At 40.4% G+C, this 18,380-nt stretch overlaps 1 protein-coding gene across 2 annotated transcripts in view; it reads left to right on the top strand.

Moving 5' to 3' along the window:
- The window catches only part of DIP2C (disco interacting protein 2 homolog C), a 657,451-nt gene that overhangs the window by 603,232 nt on the left and 35,839 nt on the right, over positions 1-18,380 (top strand). The gene's annotated exons all lie outside the window — the stretch shown is intronic.

Genomic DNA, 18,380 nt, shown 5'->3' with positions numbered 1-18,380 from the left:
ACAGCCGCTGTGTCAATCCGTCTTGTTGAGGGTCTTCTTCTTTTTCACTGACCCTCTACTTTACCGAGCATGATGTCCGTCTCCAGGGACTGGTTCCTCCTGATAACATGTCCAAAGTATGTGAGACGAAGTCTCGCCATCCTTTCTTCTAAGGAGCATTCTGGCTGCACTTCTCCCAAGACAGATTTGTTATTTGTTTTGGCAGTCTGTGATATATTCAGTATTCTTCACCAACACCATAATTCAGAGGCATCAGTGCTTTTTCAGTCTTACTTATTCATTGTCCAGCTTTTGCATCCATGTGAGGTGATTGAAAACACCATGGTTTATTAGATTAGGAGCACATTAATCCTTAAAGTGACACCTTTGCTTTTTAACACTTTAAAGAGATCTTTTGCAGCAGATTTGCCCAATGCAATGCGTTGTTTGCTTTTTTGACTGCTGCTTCCGTGGACGTTGATTGTAGACCCAAGTAAAATGAAATCCTTGACAATTTCAATCTTTCCTCCATTTATCATGATGTTGCTTATTGGTTCAGTTGTGAGGATTTTTGTTTCCTTCATGTGGAGGTATAATCAATACTGAAGGCTGATAGTCTTTGATCTTCATCAATAAGTGCCTCAAGTTCTCATCACTTTCAGCAAGAACATCAATTGCTGATATGCAAGTTTGAGTTGAAGCTGAAGAAAATTAGAACAAGCCCACGAGAGCCAAAGTGTGACCTTGAGTATATGGACCTTAGAGACTATCTCGAGAATAGATTTGATGCATCAAGAACTAATGACCAGAGACCAGACAAGTTGTGGAATGACATCAGGGACATCATACATAAAGAAAGCAAGAGATGATTAAAAAGAAAGAAAAGACCAAAATGAATGTCAGAAGAGACTCGAAACTTGCTCTTCAACGTAGAGTAGCTAAAGTGAACAAAAGAAATGAAGTGAAAGCTAAAAAGATTTCAAAGAGTGGCTCAAAAAGACAAAGTAAAGTATTATAATGACATGTGTAAAGAACCCGGAGTTTGGAAACCAAAAAGGAACAATACGGTCAGCATTTCTCAAGCTGAAAGAACTGAAGAAAAAATTCAAGTCTCGAGTTGCAATAGTGAAGGATGGGGAAAACACTGAATGATGCAGGACACGTCAAAAGAAGATGGAAGGAGTACACAGTCACTGTACCAGAAAGAATTGTTTCACATTCAACCATTTCAGGAGGTAGCATATGATCAAGAACCGATGGTACTGAAGGAAGAAGTCCAAGCTGCACTAAAGACACTGGCAAAAAAAAAACAAGACTCCAGGGATTGACAGAATACCAATTGAGATGTTTCAACAAACGGACACAGCGCTGGAAGTGCTCACTTGTCTGTGCCAAGCCAACCAACTGAAAGAGATTGATATTAATGCCGATTCCAAAGAAAGGTGGTCCAACCAAATGCAGAAATTATCAAACAGTGTCGTTAGTATCATACCCAAAACCCAGTGCCATCGAGTCGATTCATACACGAGTAGAATTTTGCTGAAGATCATTTCAAAAGCAGTTGAAACAGTACATTGACAGGTATCTGCCAGAAATTCAAGCCAGATTCAGAAGAGGACGTGGATTGAGGGCTATCATTGCTAATATCACATGGATCATAGCTGAAAGCAGAGAATACCAGAAAGATATTTACCTGTATTTTATTGATTATACAAAGACATTCGACTGTGTGGATCATAACAAATTGTGGATAACGTTGTGAAGAATGAGAATTCCAGAACACTTAATTGTGCTCATCAGGAAACTGTGCATAGATCAAGAGGCCGTTGTTTGAACAGAACAAGGGGATACTGTGTGGTTTAAAGTCAGGAAAGGTGTATGTCAGGCTTATATCCTTTCATACTTATTCAGTCTGTATGCTGAGCAAATAATCCAAGAAGCTGTAGTATATGAAGAAGAATGTGGCATTAGGATTGAAAGAAGACTCATTAACAACCTGTGTTATGCAGATGATACAGCCTTGCTTGCTGAAAGTGAAGAGGAACGTGAAGATAGCAGTTGCAAATAACTCAGCCCCAACAGCTCTAAGCCTGCCTTCACCATTAGAAGCCCAGTCATGCCTCTCTCAATGAAGAAAGAGCTTCTTTCTTCAACTGTCCATAGTGCTGCCTACTAGGTGCCACCAGGCACAATCCTCTTGCACCTCTAGAAACCTCTTCAAACCTGTTCTTTCCTGCAGAGTGGAAGTGAGGGAGCTCTTTCTTTTTCTTTTGACTTGAGTACATTTCTGTCCCAGGGACTGTTCTAGTTACTACCAAACCAAAAACCAAACCCATTGCTGTTGGGTTGATTCTGACTTATAGCAACCATAGGAAAAAGAGACTAGAATTTGAGTAAGGGGACCTGGGGTTTGAGACTGGGCTCCACTAGTATTGTGACTTTTGTCAAATCACTTCAATGAACCATTGTTTCTTCATCCATGAAAGAGGGGTTTAGAGTATGATCTTTCACTTCCCTTCCAACTTTGGTCTGCCATAGTTCTTGCCCTTTATTTCTGTTTTCTGTGATTGCAAATAACGTACTTTATTTTCCCCTCTATTATTGGCTTCTTCTGTAACATAATTTTCTCATATCAGCTTTGTTCCTTATAGTCTGAATGTAGGCTTGTGAAAGGAGATCCCAGCATTGGCAAGGGGCATAGTTTTAGTGTCCATTTAGCTATAGGTAGAGAAACAAATAGGGGATGGCTCGTGTTATATCTTAATTGTGGGCATATAATGGAAATTTGGGTACAAATTGACTGCTGCAGTAAACCCTGCAAAAGCCAGAACCTGTGTAAGGCAGAAACCTGTCAGAGAAGGAAAACTCAAATATTTTGCACTAATAGAGAGTGATAGAAAAGTAGTAAGAGTGCACCCTGTCAAAGGCAAAAACTTGCGAGATCCAGAAAAACAAGGCAGTCCTGTTGAATTCCAGCTTTCACAGGTTTCACTGTATTTACAGAATTATTAGGGGTAATTCACACCCACTTAGGGCCTTTGTGAGTATTACCAATCAGTCTATTTAGCTTTCCTAACTGAATAATGTTGAGACTTTACATTCTTTATATTACCACATTGTAGTATGGGTAGTCATTTCTACTTCTGTATGTTGTCACATATCATTCAGGGATTTATTTCTAAAGACAACAGGCAAAGGAGGAATTGTGCATAGTCAGTATTACCCTTGATAGTCCTTTAGAAGAATGTACTTCATTAAGGACTAAATCAACAAGCTCTAGTTAGTTTTTCCTTCAGTGTTGAAATAGATCTCTGCTTCTTCCATTGAGCACCAGATGAAGCACTTGGTTTGGGGCCCCGTTATATGAATCTCTCTGAATGCTAGAATCACACTTACTAAAGAGTGATGCCCACACTGTGATGGGCACAAGACCCCCATCTCAACTTCAAGTAGACTGGGGCTTGTCATGTAGAATGGTGGATAGAATTACCCACATTATTTAATTTCTTTTTCTCCCTTCTGAGCATAAAAGTTAAATTCACATAAGTTGAATGTTTTAATGTGGCAACGCTATAGTTTTTCCCTAGCACCTAAACAGTAACGAGCACTATGTAGACCCTCACCAAATATCCATTGTCAGAGTTCTCCAAGTAACCTATATTAGTCTTCAGATAGATTTGTTTCCCCTCTTTGCCCTGATCCATGATTTTTAGTTCTAACCGAAGAAGCCACGTATAGCTTATACACTGGGCCATATCGTGCTACTGTCTCTGAAAAGAAGGGTGTACTTGGCTGGGAGGTAGATGAGGTTGTATTTCCCGCAGTACCTACACTTGGGAAATATCAGGTTAGTTCACTTCCTGGGAGTTAGGAAAGCCTTAAAGAGCTCATAAATAAAGCTTTTGGACATTTTTGCATAGGCTGTTTCTTAGAGAAACATGGCTGAGGGACTCTGGCCAAAATCCTAAAGACATGGGGTGTACAGTTTCAATTTAAGGCAGTTAAAATGGTATAGCTACAAATGCATACATTAAAAAACAAAACATTTAAAGTGAATGAGCCACAGGTTAAATTCAAGAAGCTATTTAAAGACCTCAGAATAAACCATTAGAAGGTAATATATAAAGAGCAGAAATTAATAAAATAAAAGGCAAATTAAAAAAACAAAAGCTGGTTCTTTGAAAGTATCAGTGAAGTAAGTAAACTACAGCATGATCAAGACAAAGAAGGTACAAATAATGTTAAAAATGAAAAATTCAGTAGAGATCAAATTCAGCTTACGGAAAATGAAAATAGTTAACATCTTGACTGGATTTTTTTTGTGCCACCAGTTTATTCATTCAAGCTTATCCAGAAGACCTCCACTGAGAAGACTGGAGAATGAAACTCAAATTTCTTTTTTTTTTTTTAAAAAAAAAGGCCAGACTTACTGCACCAGTAGAGACTAGGTGAACCTCCAAAATTACCGCCCTGGGACACCCTTTAAACTTGGAACTCAAACCACTTCTAGAGGTTAACTTTCAGCCAAATGACAGATTGGCTCGTAAAACAAATAAGATTACCTGTCAGTGCCGTCCTTCTCTAAATAATCATCTAAATGAAAGCAAATGGTAACCTATTTCCCTAGACCAAAGACAAGAGGGTAAGGGAGGACAGGCAGGGTAGATTAAGGGAAACAGGACAACTAGAATGGAAATAATGAGAAAGCTGATAACATTGTGAAAAACATATCTAATGTCACTGAACAATATGTATAGAAATTGTTAAATGAGAACTTAATTATCTATGTAAACTTTCACCAAAGGCACAGTAAAGTATATTTAAATAAAGAAAACATAAATTGTCAGGTTGGTCAAAACCAGAACTGTTAGTAGCAGAAAACACACTTAAAGAAAAAAAGTAATAAGTAAAAAGAAAAGAAAGCAGGAAGAGTGATATTCATAACAGACAAGTGGAATTAAAAACATCAAATTGGTTTAAGAGAGACGTTAAGTACATAAGTGGCAATATTTCAAAGAAGGTATAATAGTCATAAACCCAAATGCACAAAACAACATGGCAGCTAAATATAGAAAACAAAATCCATTAGAAATCCAATAAGAAATAAGAGAAACTGACTGGTTTGGTAGAGGGAATAAAGCAAGAGCATGGAGGATTTAAATGATAAAATGATTTTTAAAAATATGATAAAAGTGATGTACAATAACTGAGTAAACTATGAATTAATGAATTTGTAAATGGTAAGCATATATATGCATGAATGAAAAAATGGTTTGTTCATGAATGAATAAATAAATGCATGAATTCATGCATGAATGCAAGAATAAACAAAATCATGAATGGAAAAAAAAAGATCTCCATTGAATCCCCTAAATTATGGATACAGATAAAATACAGGATGGCCAGTTAAATTTGATTTTCAGATAAACAATATTTTTTTAGTATAAGTATATCCCACATATACATGGGACGTACTAGTACTAAAACATTTACTTGTTTATCTGAAATTCAAATGTAAGTGGTTGTCCTACATTTTTATTACTAAATCAGGCATCCTACTCTAAAGTCATGTGTCAGTTCTCCTCAGAGTCACTTTTGTCACTGAGGCTTTTGACATCTATTTAATTAGTCCATCTTTGACAGTAGAGGGATTTGTTTCATCTGCCAAAGACAGGTCTGCTTGTTCTGTGAGGGGAAAGTCAAAATTTAAATACTTGTCTTTGAAATCTCCCACTGCAGGTTGTTGCTGATATTTTAAAATTTGTCTTTCTAGACAAAGTCTGAAGACTGCTTTCTTGGCTCCTCAGTGTAAGGTGGTAGCTGCCTCTGTTGTCACATTGGTTAAAGAGAGCCTTCCTGGAACTTGCTGTACAAGAAGTCAGATCTAGTGCTTACTGACTTTTAAAAGCCTTTTCAGGGGGCAGGAGGACAGAGCACTTGGTGTGTGTTACCTCTCACTCCACCACTGAAACAAACAAGAAAAAAAAAGAAATTAGCTGTTCAGTCAGTTTGACTCATGGCGACCCCATGTGTGTCAGAATAGGCTGTGTGCCATAGGGTTTTCAGTGGCTGATTTTTCAGAAGTACATTGCCAGGCCTTTCTTTTGAGGCACCTCTGGGTGGACTTGAACTTCCAGCCTTTTGGTTAGCACCCTAGCACATTAACCATTTGCACCACTTTATCAGTAGCCATTGAATCAATTCCGACTTCTGGCACCTGTGTATGTGACGCTCCTGGGACGGCCAGTGTGCTCGTTCCCTTGCAAACCTGGTGTTTCTTTTGTAAAGCGGCAGCTCAGGAGACTGATGCTCAGCATGGCTAACAGAAAAAGCAAGGAAGGAGACAAGACTGGGAGCAACAATCAGATTGATTTGAAGGTGGCAGGGCAGGTTGGTTCTGTGGTGCAATTTAAGATTAAGACGTGCCTCTTAAACTAATGAAAGCCCATTGTGAGTGGCAATGGAGGCAGTGAAGGAAGAGCCTGGCATTAGATAGTAGGTTCTTCTGTTGGCAGGGAAGGAGATTAGATTGCTGTTTGCGGAACGGCTAATCGATGAGATAGACACACCCACACAGGTAGAAAAGGAGCACAGAGATACAATTGGTGTGTTCCAGTAGCCAACAGAAGGTGTCTACTGAAAAGGTAACAGGCCTTTTTATTTCAGCACTCTGTTTATACAAACAAGAATACATTCTCAATTAGAAAACTACAGTTTGGTTCTAGTTTACACTGTATGCTATACTAGTTTCTCTAGTTTTTCCTTTTCCTCATTCTTTTATTGTATGTGAAATACTTGTCTGTTCACAAGTATATTGCATTTTTTTTAATTAAATGACCAATAATATACTTTGATAGATATCAAGTGGAGATAGGGTAAGGAAAAAATATGTAGTATTGTGAGAAACACCCTCTTTCTTCGTTAGTGACACATTCATTCAACTTTTTTTTTCTTTTTTTTATTTTGCTTTAAGTGAAAGTTTACAGTTCGTCAGTTTCTCATATGAAAACTTAGACACCCATTATTATTTGACCCTAGTTACCCTCCCTACAATGTGACAGCATGCTCTTCTCTCCACCTATATTTCCCATTTCCATTCAACTAGCTCTTGTCCCCCTCTGCCTCCTCATCTCCCCTCCAGACAGGAGCTGCCCACATGGTCTCGTGTGTCTACTTAAGCTACGATCTAGGGCTTACTGATTCCTCACCAATATCATTTTATGTCTCATAGTCCAGTCTAATCTTTGTCTGAAGAGTTGGCTTCGGGAATGGTTTTAGTTTTGCGCTAACAGAGAGTCTGGGGGCTATGTCCTCTGGGGTTGCTCCAACCTCAGTCAGACCATTAAGCCTGGTCTATTTGCTAGAGTTTGAGTTCTGCATCCCACTTTTCTCCTTCTCCATCAAGGATTCTCTGCTGTATTCCCTGTCAGGCACCACCTTGTTTTTCTGGTCTCCAGTTGATGGCGTCTCTGGATTATGTGGCCGTTTCTGTCTCTTGAGCTCATAGTTTCCTTGTGTCTTTGGTATTGTTATTCTCCTTTGCTCCAGGTGGGTTGAGACCAGTTGCTGCATCTTATATGACCACTTGCTAGCTTTTAAGACCCTAGACACTACTCACCAAAGTGGGATGTGGAACGTTTTCTTAATACCTTTTGTTATGCCAGTTGACCTAGGTGTTCCCTGAAACCATGATCCCCAGACCCCCACCCCTGCTACTCTGTCCCTCAAAGTGTTTGGTTGTATTCAGCAAAGTTCTAAGCTTTTGGTTTAGTCCAATTTTGCTGACTTCCCCTGTATTGTGTATTGTCCTTCCCTTCACCTAATTCTTGTCTACTATCTAGTTAGTGAATTCCCCTCTCCCTTCCTCCCCACCCTCGTGACTATCAAAGAATGTTTTCTTCTGTGTTTACACCTTTTCTTGAGTTCTTATAATAGTGGCCTTGTACCGTATTTGTCCTTTTGTGACTGACTAATTTCACTCAGCGTAATGCCTTCCAGGCTCCTCCATGTTACGAGGTGTTTCACGGATTCATCATTGTTCTTTATCATTGTATAGGATTCCATTGTGTGAATATGCCATAATTTGTTTATCCATTCATCCATTGATGGTCACCTGGGTTGTTTCCATCTTTTTGCTATTGTAAACAGTGCTACAGTGAACATGGGTTTGCATGTATCTGTTCGTGTGAGGGTTCTTATTTCTCTAGGATATGTTCCAAGGAGTGGAATTGCTGGATCATATGGTAGTTCTATTTCTAGCTTTTTAAGGAAGCACCAAATCAATATCCAAAGTGGATGTACCATTTTACATGCCCACCAGCGACGTATAAATGTTCCAGTCTCTCCACAACCTCTCCAACATTTATTATTTTGTGTTTTTTGGATTAAATCTAGCCTTGTTGGAGTGAGATGGAATCTCATTGTAGTTTTGATTTGCATGTCTCTAATGGCTAATGATCATGAGCATTTCCTCATGTATGTGTTAGCTACCTGAGTGTCGTCTTTGGTGAAGTGTCTGTTCATACCCTTTGCCCATTTTGTAATTGGGTTGTCTTTTTGTTGTTGAGGTTTTGCAGTATTTTGTAGATTTTAGAGATTAGACACTGACCAGATTTGTCGTAGTAGCCAAAATTTTCTTTCCCAGTCTATAGGTTGTCTTTTTACCCTTTTAGTGAAGTCTTTGGATGAGCACAAGTGTTTGATTTTTAGGAGCTCCACGTTATCTACTTTCTCTTCTGGCATTTCTGCATTCTTAGTAATGTTTTGTACACTGTTTATGCTGTGTATTAGGGCTCCTAGTGTTGCCCATATTTTTTCTTCCAGGATCTTTACCATTTTACTTTCTATATTTAGATCTTTGATCCATTTTGAGTTAGTTTTTGTGCATGGTGTAAGGTATGGGTCTTGTTTCATTTTTTTGCAGATGGATATCCAGTTATGCCAGCACCATTTGTTAAAGAGGCTGTCTTTTCCCCAGTTAACAGATTTTGGGCCTTTGTCAAATATCAGTTGCTCATAAGTGGATGAATGCATGTCTGGATTCTCAATTCTGTTCCATTGGTCTATGTATCGGTTGTTGTATCAGTACCAAGCTGTTTTGCCTACTGTGGTGGTATAATAGGTTCTAAAATTAGGTAGCGTGAGGCCTCCCACTTTGTTTTTCTTTTTCATTAAAGCTTTACTTATCTGGGCGCCTCTTCCCTTTCCATATGAAGTTGGTGATTTCTTTCTCCATCTCATTAAAAAATGCCATTGAAATTTGGATTGGGGCTGCATTGTATCACTTTGGGTAGAATAGACATTTTCACAATGTTGAGTCTTCCTATCCACAAGCAAGGTATGTTTTTCCACTCATGTAGGTCTCTTTTGGTTCCTTTCAGTAGTTGTCTTGTTTTCTTTGAATAGATCTCTGGTTAGATTTATTCCTAAGTATTTTATCTTCTTGAGGGCTATTGTAAATGGTATTGATTTGGTGATTTCCTCCTCAACGTTGGTGTAGAGGACTCTAACTGATGTTTGTATGTTTATCTTGTATCCTGATACTTTGCTAAACTCTTTCATTCAACTTTTATCTCATGTCTTAATAAGTTATTTTGGTCTCACTCTTAACAACAGAGTAATCACCACAGCAGAAATCCTTGTATACCTTGTCTGATTGGAGAATTTTAGTGTTTTTCATTCATCACTATAAAACCAAGGACAATTTAATAACTTTTTGGTGTATAGCTATGTATGTACGGCAGTCTGCCTTTTAGAAGTGGCAAGTTATTTGAAAAGACATGAATCCTAGATAATTTTTTTCCTTTCAAATATAACATCTTTTTTTTTTTTTTTTTAGTATCCTTTTTATAGAGAAAGAATTGACTGCTTGTGCAGACTGTAAGCCATAACTACTGGGGGAGGGGGTAACTCAGCACTGCCCTGGCAGTCTGTTGTCAGTGCCCTGTTCCTTTGTCAGGGGTGCTGAGGACTGCAGGTGCCCTGGCTTGGGGCTGGGCTTATGACAAACTTCACAAAAGGATGACTCCACTTCAGCCCCTGTGGCTCTATTCCTGCTCTTTATGTTGAAGTTATGCATTACTTTCTCCTTCACCTCAGTCTTCCCAACCATTTCCCAGGAGAACTGCAAGCTAGAAGAAAGGGGAAAAAAAGGCTTACCAATATTTTAAATGACATTCTCTTTCATTATGGTATGCTGGAAATTCCTGCAGGAAGTGCTGAAGAATTAACAATTTCAAAACAAAAGCCAGAGGGGCAGGTGAACATCATGTGCCTCCAGATAGGGTAGTCTGAGAAGGACACAGGATCACCTATGTAGTACTTCAGCTGATTCCAGTCATGGGAAAATGATATATAAAATAGATGTAAGTTTTTATATATATAAAATGATTTTAAATGAGAGTTTTTAAAGTCTGGGGCTGTGTACTATAAAGATGTCAGTGTCATAAAAGAGACTTTGGAAATGTGCCCAATTAAAGGAAGCTAAAGAGACATGACAACAAAATGCAAAACCTGATCCTAGCCTGGATCCTGTTACAAAGGGGAAAATACTATTAAGGACATTATGGGGTTATTTGACACAGTTGGGCTACAGACGTCCCTGGGTAAAGCAAATGGTTTGCGCTTAGCTACTAACCGAAAAGTAAGCAGTTTGAACCAACCCAGTGACACCATGGAAGAAAGGCCTAGTGATCTGCTACCCCCATGGGTGAGAGAGGCAGTGAAGGGGTGAAGTCAAGCCCACATCTCCAACAGGAAGAAAACAATGCAGAACTCTTACCAAACCTGAGGAGAAAAGACTGACAGAGTAGTCTAGATTTGAGGCAGAAGGTAGAAGGGGGGAATATCTTAGAGAAGAAAATATAAGTTAAATTTGTATTTTATAAGACAAAAGGCACACAGCGATCGTCTGGCATTTCATTAATATGATGCTATTATGTTAAAAAATATTCTTGCTGTTTTGTCTCTCATCCCACATTTTTGAGTGCAGGTACCTGTTTTGGGGCTTTTTCACAGTAGAGACCTTGTGCTCCAGTGATTGGCCTGGTATCCAAGTTCTCTTGATTTTCCTGGTGGAGGCCGTTTGTGGCAGCATCTAGGCTATCATGTGCTGCAAGCTGTAGCTTTTGTTGGGTGCTGATTTCCAGGGAGGAACCTCCTTAGAAATAATGGTGCTTTTTGGTGTATTTTGTTGCTTACATTAGCGTTTTTAGATGTATGAACATGGTATCTGAATACTGATTTTTTTCTTTGCGATTTTAATGGCCTTCTCATGTTTCACTGGGAGCAAAGGAAATAGCAAGTTGTTGTTAAAATCCAAACTTTGACATAAAACTTAAAGATAAACTATCTTCTTTTCTACTTACCTCGGCTGCCAGCAAGCTGAGAACTAAATTCAATCACAATGCCTATATTAATTAACCTCAGTTTTTGGAATATTTAATTTCCCCTCCATTTTATGGGATTAAAAAAAAATTGTTGTTGAAATGGTCTTACTATATTAGATATTTCAGATGCTTCAAGTTATTTTTGGAAGAAGATGAGGCATAAATTTTTAGTTAAAAGTTTTGGTCTGTACCTTAAGGGGCAGTGAATTCTCAGAAAAGGAAGGTGAGAATAGTTGTACAACTCGAAGAATGTCATCAGTGTGTCACTAAATGGCACATGTAGAAACTGTCAAATTGGTGTTTGTTTTGCTGTGTGTATTTTCAACAACAGCAACAAAAATAAGTAAAATTATATTTTAAAAAAGAAGTTTTGAGTTGTTTTTTAGCAGCACATCCTTAATGCCAGCAGTGGCGTGCTTGGTTATAGACAGTTGGATAGAAGTTGACTTTTGCCTGAGTGGATTATCCTGGGCTCTGCCTATTCCTCTCTGCTGCTATAATGCCACATTATATAGTAGTTACTGAAAAATGCTCGCCAAGCCTGAAGATGCAGGTGACATACAAGGTTAACCCTCCAGGGCATGAGTGACCCCGGGCTGAAGTGTGAGTTGGAATGCACCTGCCCCTGATTTTAGAACTGTGCTCTGGTGTGCAGGGACAGGGAGAGAAGCAGGGACAGCTACTGGGAAGCTATTGAATGGGACAGTGAGGACGGATGCCCTTCTTGCCTCACTCCCTCCATCCGGATTGCTCCCTGCACTGTGTTTGCTGTGCCACACAACAAAGGAGCCATTTGTTCAAGGGCTCCAGCTGTAAGCATTCTGAAGTGACTGTATTTCTAACAGTAGCAATGATGGTGCTATGTTAGTACCATTCTACTAGGGCAGTTAATGTAATTTTGTTTCTCAATTGCTATAAATAAGCCTCCAGCAGCCAGTGGTTTTGATAGACATTCTACCAACCAATGGAATAATAGGCTACCCACAGGGGAGCAGCAGTCAGGAGCCTACTTCTTCCCAGGAGGGACCAGCAAGGGAATGCACTGACCTTCCTTTCCAAGCACTCTGACGCTTTAGGCTTCGACAGGCTCCTTTCCCCGTCTGCTGAGAATCACAGTTCACAGATTGACTTTGGGTAGAGGCAGGAGACATTGGCTTCTGTCAGCTTCAAGGGATCCTGCAGAGCACTGGAAAGAACACTAGACTAGGAGCCAGGTGCCCTGACTCCACCTAGCCAAGCCGTGAAGAACTTCATATCTAAATAGCACCTTGCCACCCTTTGGAAGCATTCCTGGAGGTCAGAATATATGGTTCCAGAAAAACCAAAAACCACATCCACTGCCCTCAAGTCGATTCTGACTCATAGCGACCCTATAGGACAGAGTAGAACTGTCCAATAGAGTTTCCAAGGACCACCTGGCGGATTTCAACTGCCGACCTCTTGGTTAGCAGCCATAGCACTTAACCACTACGCCACCAGGGTTTCCATGGTTCCAGAAAGCACTTCAAAAAGAAAGAAAAACTTAAAGACAGAAAGGCCTCTTACTATAATGATCGTGGATACCTGTGCACCTCTTTGGTGTTGCTCTGATAAGGGTTCAGTAGCTTTAGTCTTTCAGGAAGTTGCTTCGAATGAAACAGATGGCTAAACTCAAGTCATGTGAGAGCAACTGGAGGGTGGAGGACAAGTCAGAGATTGCATGACTAGTGGCAGGTTTCCCTCACATCTCTGCTCTCTGTGGGCACTGGCTTTTTTTTTTTTTTTTTTTAGTGAAAGCCTAAACTTCAAGTTGGCATAACAGCCTTTTAGGAGGGAAAAACATTTTCTTTTTGAAGCCCAGGATTTGTACTTGAATTGAAAATGTAAAGGAGTAAAGGATCAGGAATGAGACAGAGGCCAAGCCTGAAGACTTTATTTAGACACTTAAACAGTTAAATTGTAGGCTGGTGTGAAAAATTAGATCTGATACATACACTGGTTAAGCTTATGCACTGTAGTTAAAAATAGACTAGGGGAGAAAAAAAAAAAAGGGAGGGGGTTATTTCTCAACTCCTGGAGCCCCTTCAGTTGGCAGTAATGCACATTGGTAGGCAGCAAGAGAAGAGGCGATAAAATTCCAGTTCCTTGAAATGACAGTTTTAATTGACTCCTGAGTTGTTTCAAACAGGTTCTGTTTGCACTGGCTTGAGTGGCAGGTACGTTGCCCTGAGAGATGATCTCTGTTATATACTCAGTCTTGGCATAATCACTTTTTGAAGACAAGACTCCTTTTATTTCTTCTCTGGATCCACACTGACTCGATCCATACTCAGTAACTCAAGGCATGCTTTGCTGGCTGGACAGAGCCAAGCCGTAACTGTACAGTAAACTGAGCTTCACTTGGGAATATGTCTTCTCTGTGCATTTTCTTCTCTTATAGAGCCTCTTCCCACCCTTCAGTCTGGCTCCCAGGGTTCTCAGAGAGCCTCTTAGACAACCACTGCCCTTGAAGCAAAGGCCTTTGCTACCTTCCCCTCCAGCCATCCCACCTCTCAGTTCTGTAGCTTTGATTGTAAGCCTTCTAAGCTTGTTCTCATGGAGCAGGTATTCGTAATGACAACATCCATTTATAACATACAGACTTTGGACAAGGCACTGTGCTGGGCTCTTTATACTCATGGCCCTAATAACGTACTGTCCCCAGCTTGAGAAAGTAAATGGCCACGGCAGGGTTTTTTGGTGGAAATACACACAGCCAAAGACACACCATTTCAACAGTTTCTAAATATAAATTTCAGTGACATTGATTACATTCTTCAAGTTGTGCTATCATTCCCTTTGTCCTTTTCCAAATTATTCTACCACCATTAACATAAATTCACTGCTCCCTAAGCCTCCCATCGAGCCTTTCAAGTTGCTGTTGTCTGTTTGATCTCATGTAGATAATTCTTCCAAAGCATGGTGTTCAAGGCAGGCATACTTTGCTAATTAAGATAAACTATCTTTGGTTCAAAGAAGACTTCAAGTGTAGCTTTGGTTTAAGTTTTAAAGTTCAAAGATTACCTCAAGGCAGTAGTTTCAGGGATTCATCCAGCCTCAATGGCTTCAGAAAATCTGAATTCCATTGATAATTTTAAATTTTGTTCCACAGTTTCCACCTTTTGATCAGGATTCTTCTATAGAGTCTGATCAAAATATTCAATAATAGCATCCAGGGATTATTCAGTTCATCTGGCCTTATGGCAAAGGAGGCAGTTGTTCATGGAGGCAAACAACCACACTTTCCATTTCCTCTTCTGATTTCCACAACAGGGTTTTGAACCTAGGTCTTAACTCAGAGCCCACCCTCTTTTTCACCATGATATACTACTACTTCTGTTAACAGCTGATGGTAGCATAAAGTGTTGCCCTCCCAGAATGAATTTTATTTTCTTTTATTTCTATGAGTAATTTGCACATTAAGGATTTTAGTCCTTTGATATATTGCCAATATATTCCCCGGTTTGTCATATATCTCTGGCCTTTTTATAAGGGTTGTTTTTTTTTTCTTTTTGCTGTATGGACGTTTTTGGTTTTTATGTAGACCGAGGACGTTCTTATGTGGCATTTAATAACAGGATCTGCAGCTTTTTCATTGAGGACCAGCCCTGAGTGATTTTAGCACCCCACGCCTGCCTGCACACAAAGCACTAAAAATGTACACTTTTTAATATTGATCAGAGAAAAAATTCTTAACACTACGTATTCCTTGTTTTCCACGTTTCAGATAAGATTAGATTCTCAACTGAGATTTTCTATCTCTCTTCCCTTCTCTGGGATGAGGTTAAATAAAAGGGAAGGCCAGTAGACAAAATAAAACCTGAAGGAAGGAAAAAAAAAAAAACCCTGATGGAAGGAAGAAGGTAAAAGAAGGAGCTACTAGTCAGAGAGCAAAGTCCTGGCTGGGTGTGGGCGTGTCAGGAGAGGTCCCTGCCTCAGGTTTAGAAGAACATTACCTATTGTCTCATTTCCTTTCTCCTGCCCCCCATACTGGCTGGGCACTGGCTGAGGCAGAAAACTTGAGGGAAGGTGTAGGGAAGGAAAACCATGAGAGCTGGACTGCCCGAGGCGCCAGATCACACTGATCTGTGCCTCATCCAGGATGAGGATGATGTTAAGTGCCATTGAGTCAGTTCTGACTCATGGCGACCTTAAATGTTCAGAGTAGAACTGCACTCCCTAGAGTTTTCAAGGTTGTGACCTTTCGGAAGCAGATCACCAGCCCTTCCAAGGCATCTCTGGGTGGGTTTGAACTGCCAACCTTTCAGAGAGTAGTCCAGTGCATAACCATTTGCACCACCCAGGGACTCATCATCCAGGGATACTTGCCCATTATTTCCTCCTGTCCAGTAGCGTTGTTTAGCAAATTATCCCAGTGTGCCTTATCTCAAGACATCTCAATAATAGCAAAACATTCAAAGGTGCCTGGCATGGCAACCCCACGTGTGTCAGAGTAGGGTTTTCAATAGCTAGTTTTTTGGGAAGTAGATTGTCAGGCCTTTCTTCCAAAGTTTTAATAATAACCTACTCTAAATTAGCATAATGCAACCTGGGTCCTAAAAGACCTCTAGTTTCTCATAGTTTACATTAATGCAGCCAGTAATATATTTTTGAAGGTTAATAGGATTAAGTCTGTTGGCATATTCTAGAAGAGCTTGAATACTTTTATGATCCAGGTTGGTTTTCCTTGATAGCCCTCATGTGCAACTGTTAGCATCCAGGTTTTTCTTTAATAAAAATACCATAAATTTTCGTGGTTAGCATCTGTTCCAAAATTGCTACAGTAAGTTCTTCTACCTCATCACATTACTACTGAAGCTCTTCAGCTGTCTCTGCTCTCCAGTATCTCCTCCCTGTTCCCGTGCTGAGGAGAAAACGTTAGTCCCCCACCCTCACAGACTATGCTTTTCTGAAGCAGTAGCAGAGGTTCTGTCACAGACTAGATGAGGAGCAGAGCATCCTATTGACTAAAAGTTAAAGGTTTTTCATTGCTGAATGCTCAGAGCATCATGGGCTTGGCCAGAGGGAAATGGTGCTCCTGGCTGCAGACGGCACTTGACCAAGCAATAATAATCTGTTAACCAGTTGCCATTGAGTCAACTTCAACTCATGGGACCCCACGTGTGTCAGAGCAGAACTGTGCTCCATAGAGTTTTCAATGGCTGATTTTTCAGAAGTAGATCACCAGGCCTTTCTTGCAAGGCACCTCTGGGTGGACTCGAACCTCCAGTCTTTCAGTTAGCAGCAGTACATTAACCATTTGTACCACCTGGGACCCTACTATAGTAGCTGTGAGCACCTGTGAGGCCCTGCCTGCAGCCAAGCTTCCACCAAGGTCCCTTCCGCGTTTATTGACACCGTGTCTGGCACACGCGGTATTGCTTGTATTAATAATGTTGTTCACACAGCACTTAGAGCCAGCACGTGTTCAATAACAGGAGCCTCCAAGCTACCAAAGGATCAGCCGTGTACCACAGAGGACGTAGGGAAGACATCTGGCCTTTTACTGGAGTTCATCCCACTGAAGGCTGCAGGCCTGGTCCTTAGCAAAAGCTCAGAGTCTTTCCTTGGTGCCTTCCATCTTCAGCCTCTCCCCTCTCCTTATTTCTCTCACTTCAGCAACATGTGTCAGTTACAGAGGAAGATCTTGTACTTAATGCATGAGAGTGGGTTATCCCCACAATCCCAATTCCAAATCACCTGCTAAGAACCCTCTTCTGTCCCTGTGGGTAAGGCTGGCCCAGGAAGGGAGCTTGTTCCCTCCCTTCTCATCTGGAACTCATTCTCTTCTCTGTCCCAGTTTTCAAGCATTTTCTCCTTCACTTTATTTCATTTAAATAAAAATTGCCTTTTAGATGAGTGAACAGCAATATATTCTAGTTATGTGGTAGAAATGTAGAGTGTAATACCAAAAAACCAAATCAAACCCACTGCCATCGAGTTGATTCTGACTCATAGCAACCCTATAGGACAGAGTAGAACTGCCCCATAGGGTTTCCAAGGAGCGCCTGGGGAATTCAAACTGCCAACTTTTTTGGTTAGCAGCCATAGCTCTTAACCATTACAGCACCAGGGTTTCCACGAAACTGGTAAGAGACCATAAATATTAAAAATAATGCAACTGAGAAAGACTGTTAGCTAGCTCTGGTTGTGATCAGCAGTTATGTCCTTGGCAGTTATTAAGATAAAATTACCATAAAGTATTTCTTAAATTAAAAAAGTTTCTTTTCTAAAAGGAAGTTTTGCTATCTGAATTGGCCAGTCCTGTGTGCATTGAGCTCTGCCATCACGCATCGCAGAAACAGTTTGATGGACAAGGTCCATGCTGCCACAGCTGCGTATTGCCTTCCCAATCATATGTGTGTGCCCTGTGCATAGACCGAGGTGTGAGCCCTTGTAGACAGATACCACCATCACTGCATGATTGGCAGCTCTTCAAGGGTGCGGTTTCATCCTCATTTTTTTCCTTTTTGGCCAATATGAAGTTGAATCTTGGTTACTTTAAATGCAGAATCACCGTTCCAATTACTTTACTGTTTTTGTAAATGTGACTCAAGATCTTCATTTCAGATTTCATTCCATTTCCACTAGCCTGGGAGCGCTCCCTTGAACCAACGTTTCCCGTTTCCTGAGGATTACCAGTTATATGTATTGCTAGGTTTAAAAGCTGTAATTGGCCCTAATCTCTCCAACCTGGTATCTGAATTAGAGCATTTCCAAACAGACACTGTTGGTCCCTGGGCTCTAAGATGGATCATTCTCTGGGGAGCACAATGTAAGCAGCCATTGCTGGTCACACCCCTCTCCTCTGCACCCCTCATGGTTGTACTCTTGCCATCTTGTCCTACCAGTGCAGAGTTGCACTCTGCTATCTGATAGCATTTTCTTAGACTTCTAAACTATCTTTCAGAGATACAATGTTCACCAACAAAATGAACATTCCCTAACCTAAAGGTCAGTAGTTTAAATCCACCAGCCACTCCTTGGAAGCCCTAT

The sequence above is a fragment of the Loxodonta africana genome, chromosome 4, assembly GCF_030014295.1.
Source record: "Loxodonta africana isolate mLoxAfr1 chromosome 4, mLoxAfr1.hap2, whole genome shotgun sequence".
NCBI classification, from domain to species: Eukaryota; Metazoa; Chordata; class Mammalia; order Proboscidea; family Elephantidae; genus Loxodonta; species Loxodonta africana.
The sequence above is the reverse complement of the archived record's forward strand: the minus strand, read 5'-3'. Positions and strand labels throughout refer to the sequence as shown.